Below are 7,898 nucleotides of genomic sequence, written 5' to 3' on the forward strand. Positions count from 1 at the left end.
AAACAACCCCAATATATATAAAAATCAAGCACACAAACGATCAAACACCAAAACAACATGGGCAAGGGGGAGATGTTTCAGTTCCCCCATGCCTGATGACAGAGGTGGGTTTTAAGTAGCTTACGAAAGGCAAGGAGGGTGGGGGCAATTAGAGAACAAGAAAGGGATACTATAATTTACATTAGCGCGGGGGAATAAGATAGCAACAGAATTTTATCAAACACTATTAAAAAGAAGAAGAAGAAAGGATATAGAGCAATACTTAAATGAGTGTCACTTAGAAGAGATATCTGAACTTAATAGAGAAATACTAGATAAAGAAAATAACCAAATAGGAACTTGAAATAGTTATTAAAAATCAGGGAAACAATAAAACACCAGGACAGGATGGGATTCCTGCTAAGTGTTATAAAGAACTACATAACATACTGAATGATTTGATGTTAAAAACTTACAATGAAGTATTAGAAATAGGTAAATTACCAAACTCATGGATAAAATCGCTAATAACTTTAATCCCCAAAGATACAAAAGAAAAAGAAAAAAATTGCAAACTGTAGACCTATTTCTCTATTGAATGCTGATTACAAATTTTTTACTACCATTATATCCAATAGACTTAAACCGGTTTTGAACGAGGTCAAAATGGTTTTCTTCCAGACAGACACATCCAAAACAATACAAGGATAATTTTAGATAGTCTGGAATACTATGAAATACATACAGAGAAAGCTGTGGCACTGATGTTCGTAGATGCTCAAAAAGCCTTTGACAATTTAAGTTGGGAATTTCTATTTGAACTATTACAACAGATGAAATTTGGACCAAAATTTATTAGGATGATAAAGGCAATATATACAAAACAGATGGCCAAAATAATAATCAATGATGACACAACAGATAGTTTTCAAATTTTTAAAGGAGTGCACCAAGGGTGTCGACTGTCTCCCTTGCTCTTTATTTTTTTTCTATTGAAATATTGCTAAGACAAATTTGTAACACCAGTTAGATTAGCAAAGATGTACACAAATCTTAAACCGAACTATTGGAGATGTGGGGATAAAAATGGTACATACTTTCACATAGAAACATAGAAGACTGACGGCAGAAAAAGACCTCATGGTCCATCTAGTCTGCCCTTATACTATTTCCTGTATTTTATCTTACAATGGATATATGTTTATCCCAGGCATGTTTACATTCAGTTACTGTGGATTTATCTACCACGTCTGCTGGAAGTTTGTTCCAAGGATCTACTACACTTTCAGTGAAATAATATTTTCTCACGTTGCTTTTGATCTTTCCCCCAACTAACTTCAGATTGTGTCCCCTTGTTCTTGTGTTCACTTTCCTATTAAAAACACTTCCCTCCTGAACCTTATTTAACCCTTTGACATATTTAAATGTTTCAATCATGTCCCCCCTTTTCCTTCTGTCCTACAGATTGAGTTCATAAAGTCTTTCCTGACACGTTTTATGCTTAAGACCTTAAGACATTCTTGTAGCCCGTCTTTGGACCCGTTCAATTTTGTCAATATCTTTTTGTAGGTGAGGTCTCCAGAACTGAACACAGTATTCCAAATGTGGTCTCACCAGCGCTCTATATAAGGGGATCACAATCTCCCTCTTCCTGCTTGTTATACCTCTAGCTATACAGCCAAGCATCCTACTTGCTTTCCCTACCGCCCGACCGCACTGCTCACCCATTTGGAGACTGTCAGAAATCACGACCCCTAAATCCTTCTCTTCTGAAGTTTTTGCTAACACAGAACTGCCAATGCAATACTCAGATTGAGGATTCCTTTCCCCCAAGTGCATTATTTTACATTTGGAAACATTAAACTGCAGTTTCCATTGCTTTGACCATTTATGTAGTAAAGCTAAATCATTTACCATTTTACAGACGCCTCCAGGAATATCAACCCTATTGCACACTTTAGAGTCATTACTACCTGATACAACACCTGATAACTGCAGCAAGAATATGCATAGCACAGTATTGGAAAAATGAAATGCTACCAAAAGAAAAAAAATGATTTAAAAAATCTAAGACTGTGCAGAAGCTGATAGGTTGACACTGGAGCTTAAGGACCAGGAAGACACAAGATTTTATGAGCTGTGGAAAGAATTTTATATATGGTTGAACAAAAGAGGGAATAAAAAGATTGCTGCAACAGAAGGGAATGAATAAGGTTAATAGAATTTTGTAAGATATAAAAGGAAAAATATTTCATTAAATTAGAATTTTGTATCAGATTGGATGTATATTTGAACGTTGAATGTTTGAAATTAGAAAATTGGTCATATTTCAAGCTGAACAATTCACCGCTGGTTGTATACGCCGTATTAGAGACGTAAATGGGGCTGTCGGAGAGACAATAGGGGGAGGGATATGTAGAGTCTTCTCTTGGTATTGTTGTGTATATGTATATATTTCAAATAAAATTTATTTTAAAAAAAATAAAATACTGGCTTCAGGTTTTGAGCAATTCATAACTCTGAAAAACCATTCCACGTCACTTTTTTTAAAGAGCCATTGAACAGTCACTAAACGAACCGTTGAAAGTCGAGGACTAACTGCCTTAACACTGCACAAAAAGTCAACTGCAACAACAAAGTCGAACTCAACCCAGACAAGACGGAGTGGCTGTGGGTCTTGCCTCCCAAGGACAATTCCATCTGTCCGTCCATCACCCGGAGGGGGGGAAACTACTGACCCCCTCAGAGAGGGTTCGCAACTTGGGCGTCCTCGATTCACAGCTGACATTGGAACATCATCTTTCGGCTGTGGCGAGGAGGGCGTTTGCCCAGGTTCGCCTGGTGCACCAGTTGCGGCCCTGGAATAGCCAACACTGGAGTGTTGGCTATTCCAGCCAGTTTGGTGTCATCTGCAAATTTGATGAGTTCCGCATTTATCCCCTCATCCAAATCATTGATGAGGACGTTGAAGAGCACTGGGGCCTAAAACAGTTGCAAATTCTAAATCCTGTGCAAATTTAGACTCAGTCTGGACAAAGGGAAGGAGAAAATAGAAACATAGAAACATAGAAGTCTGACGGCAGAAAAAGACCTCATGGTCCATCTAGTCTGCCCTTATACTATTTTCTGTATTTTATCTTAGGATGGATATATGTTTATCCCAGGCATGTTTAAATTCAGTTACTGTGGATTTATCTACCACGTCTGCTGGAAGTTTGTTCCAAGGATCTACTACTCTTTCAGTAAAATAATATTTTCTCATGTTGCTTTTGGTCTTTCCCCCAACTAACTTCAGATTGTGTCCCCTTGTTCTTGTGTTCACTTTCCTATTAAAAACACTTCCCTCCTGGACCTTATTTAACCCTTTAATATATTTAAATGTTTCGATCATGTCCCCCCTTTTCCTTCTGTCCTCCAGACTATACAGATTGAGTTCATTAAGTCTTTCCTGATACGTTTTATGCTTAAGACCTTCCACCATTCTTGTAGCCCGTCTTTGGACCCGTTCAATTTTGTCAATATCTTTTTGTAGGTGAGGTCTCCAGAACTGAACACAGTATTCCAAATGTGGTCTCACCAGCATTCTATATAGTGGGATCATAATCTCCCTCTTCCTGCTTGTTATACCTCTAGCTATGCAGCCAAGCATCCTACTTGCTTTCCCTACCGCCTGACTGCACTGTTCACCCATTTTGAGACTGTCAGAAATCACTACCCCTAAATCCTTTTCTTTTGAAGTATTTGCCAACAGAACTGCCAATACAATACTCAGATTGAGGATTCCTTTTCCCCAAGTGCATTATTTTACATTTGGAAACATTAAACTGCAGTTTCCATTGCTTTGACCATTTATCTAGTAAAGCTAAATCGTTTACCATATTACAGACGCCTCCAGGAATATCAACCCTATTGCACACTTTAGAGTCATCGGCAAATAGGCAAACCTTCCCTACCAAACCTTTCCCTATGTCACTCACAAATATATTAAAAAGAATAGGACCCAGAACAGACCCTTGTGGCACACCGCTTGTAACCTGACTCTGCTCAGAATACTCGCCATTAACAATAACTCTCTGATGTCTACGCTTCAGCCAGCTGCAAATCCATTGAACTATCCAGGGATTAAGTCCAATCTTCACTAATTTATCTATCAGCTCTTTATGTGGAACCGTATCAAAGGCTTTGCTGAAGTCCAGGTAGGCAATATCCACGGCACCACCTTCATCCAACACCTTTGTGACATAGTCAAAGAAATCAATGAGATTAGTCTGACATGATTTGCCTTCAGTAAAGCCATGCTGATTTGGGTCCAATAAGTTATTGTTTTTTAGATGCTGATTTATCCTCTTTTTGAGTAGAGTCTCCATCATTTTAACTACCACTGATGTCAAGCTAACTGGCCTGTAGTTACCAGCTTCTTCTCTACTGCCCTTCTTGTGGATAGGCACAACACTGGCCATTCTCCAATCCTCAGGAACATCTCCTGTTAACAGAGATTGGTTAAACAAATCAGTCAGGGGGGTAGCAATGACAGATCTGAGTTCTTTAAGAACTCTGGGGTGGATGCCATCTGGATGCCATCTGGAAGAAAAACTCAACAAACACCCTGCACACTTACCTCCTCCGAGTTCTGTCATAATAACCAGTCTTGTTGTAACCTTAAACACTGTCGCGTTGTGTTTAACCAGACAGGTGAAGAGCGAGGCGTTCCAATTTTCAGTGGCCGTGATATTTAGGGAACTCTGGCGCGAGTACGTCCTGTTTGAATTTAAAGTGGCCCCGGCAAATTTCCCTTTACCGCTGGGATTCTTGCAAAACAAGTCTACTTTGGCCGTGTTTGGATAAAAATATTCTGCCTTGCAAGTGACCGTCACCGAGGCATTCAGCCGGACGGGGGAAAGTGGGTCAGTTTCAAGGTGCACTGTGGGAGGAGCTGAGATAAGAAAGCCAAAGAGATCAGTCAAAAGAGGTTGGGATTTGCCAGCATTCCACATTGGTCAAACAACCAGTGATAGACGTATTGTAACCAGAGTACATGCGGCAGTGGTGGTTTGTTCAGACAATGATACGAACCAACTTATAGTAATGGTATTTACAAGATATACACTATCTCCATTATCTTACACAGTAAATATAATACAGTCCATCTTCTTCAAACAAAGCAGGTACATATAATATTACATATACAGTAATACCTCGTCTTATGAACCTAATTGGTTCCCGGGGGAGGTTCGTAAGATGAAAAGTTTGTAAGACGAAACATTGTTTCCCATAGGAAACAATGTAAAATCAATCCGTGCAACGAAAAAAACCCGCAAAAAAACGCCGCCGCCCGGCTGTCACCTTTTGAAACAGCCAGGGGGCTTCTCGGCGGCCTGCCGAACGCCAAACCCAAACTTCCAGGTTCGGCGTTCGGGAGGCCGCCGAGAAGCCCCACCGCCCGGCTGTCGTCTTTTAAAACAGCCGGGGGGCTTCTCGGTGGCCTCCCGAACGCCGAACCCGAAAGTTTGGGGTTGACGTTCGGGTTCAGGAGGACGCTGAGAAGCCCCCCGGCTGTTTCAAAAAGCGACAGCCGGGTGGCGGGGCTTCTCGGCGGCAGCGGGTTCGTAAGAATAAAAAAGTTCGTAAGAAGAGGCAAAAAATTTCTGAACCCCGGGTTCGTATCTCGGGTTGTTCGTAAGACGAGTCGTTCGTATCATGAGGTACCACTGAATTATCTCCTTAGTATAGTATTACATATGTTATGTAATATATAATATAAAACCCCTCGCATCCTGGACACAAACTGTTTCAACTCCTACCCTCAAAACGTCGCTACAGAGCACTGCACACCAAGACAACTAGACACAAGGACAGTTTTTTCCCTGAACGCCATCACTCTGCTAAACAAATAATTCCCTCAACACTGTCAGACTTTTTACTAAATCTGCACTTCTATTTCTACTAGTTTTTCTCATCATTCCTATCATCCTTCTCCTCCCACTTAGGACTGTATGACTGTAACTTGTTGCTTGTATCCTAAGATTTTTATTAATATTGATTGTTTCCTCATTGCTTATTTGACCCCTATGAAAATCACTAAGTGTTGTACCACATGATTCTTGACAAATGTCTCTTTTTCTTTTATGTACACTGGGAGCATCTGCACCAAGACAAATTCCTTGTGTGTCCAATCACACTTGGCCAATAAAATTCTATTCTTCTATTCTATCTCCTTATATTATCGCCTTCGCACCCAGCAGATATAATATACCATTTAGTATTAGCACACAGCTTATTCTCTTATTAATACAACATATAATACAATCCTAACACATAGTTGGTACTAGACCATGTAGCACACTACAATTACATATATTCTCTTATTCTACAGCAAATAATTTTACAACAGTATAGTATATTCTTCACAGTATATTGCACACAGCTCAGATATTAATTCTAACCAGCATATATAACCAGTAACCAATATTACAGAACTGATGGGATGCAACAAAGCTCAACACAAAAAAATTTAACAGAGAGCAGCACATCTGTCTTCCTTATATGGCTAAATTGCAGCCTAGCTCATAGTTGCTATGTAGCTCTTAAAGTAATACAGTGATACCTTGTCTTACAAACTTAATTGGTTCTGGAACAAGGTTCTTAAGGTGAAAAGTTTGTAAGATGAAACAATGTTTCCCGTAGGAATCAATGGAAAAGCGATTAATGCGTGCAAGCCCCAAATTCACCCCTTTTCCCAGCCGAAGCACCCATTTTTGCACTGCTGGGATTCTCCTGAGGCTCCCCTCCATGGGAAACCCCACCTCCAGATGTCTGTGTTTTTGAGATGCTGCAGGGGAATCCCAACAGCACAAAAACAGGTGCTTCGCTGGCAACGGAAGTCCGGAGGTGGGGTTTCCCAGCGAGGAGAGCCTCAGTGAAATCCCAGCAGTGCAAAAACACTGAAGACCTCGGAACCCCACCTCCGGACCTCTGTGTTTTTGTGCTGCTGCGATTTCACTGAGGCTCCTCTCGTTGGGAAACCCCACCTCTGGACTTCCATTGCCAGCGAAGCACCCATTTTTGCGCTGCTGGGATTCCCCTGCAGCATCACAAAAACACGGAAGTCCAGAGGTGGGGTTTCCCATGGAGGGGAGCCTCAGGGGAATCCCAGCAGTGCAAAAACGGGTGCTTTGCTGGCAACGGAAGTCCAGAGGCAGGGGATCCCAGTGGCGGCGGTGGGTTTGTAAGGTGAAAATAGTTTGTAAGAAGAGGCAAAAAAATCTTAAACCCAAGGTTTGTATATCAAAAAGTTTGTATGATGAGGCGTTTGTAAGACGAGGTATCACTGTACTACAATTTTCTCCTAACATACAATGCTGGTTTAACTTCATATATTGGAAACCCAACCAATACAGTACGTGGTACTGACAGGATTCTGAACCTGGTTTGCAGGAAGTCCAAGATCAAAACTTACTGTATTTTTCAACGTATAAGACACACCTTTTTCCTCCCTCTTCGGAGAGGGGCATCATACAAATCTAATAAACTATAACTATAAAAGTGGCTGACCATTTGGATGCGTCTTAAACTCTGAATGTAGTTGTTTTTTTCTCCAGCCCTAACTAGCTGCTAACGATCTTCCCAGCTCTTACCTTGCAGGCTCTTTCATTGTTTCTCTCTGCAAAGAATGTTTTCCAAGCCCTAAGTCTTTGCAGGTTTTTTTTCCATTGCTCTAACTTGCTCCGAGTAAGTTTCTTTCCAGCCCTAACCAGGTGTGTATCAGTGTATATCATCTGTGCTGTTTGCTGTTTGGCAAATTGCTGGGAGGCAGAGGCCTTTTCCCCCTTGTTTTCCTCCCCCCAAATTAAGGTGTGTCTTATACTCCAAAAATTACGGTAAGATCGACTTACTCTTTATCTCAGCAGCGTCAAAGTTGA

This window comes from Erythrolamprus reginae, chromosome 3 (genome assembly GCF_031021105.1).
Source record: "Erythrolamprus reginae isolate rEryReg1 chromosome 3, rEryReg1.hap1, whole genome shotgun sequence".
Taxonomy (NCBI): Eukaryota; Metazoa; Chordata; class Lepidosauria; order Squamata; family Dipsadidae; genus Erythrolamprus; species Erythrolamprus reginae.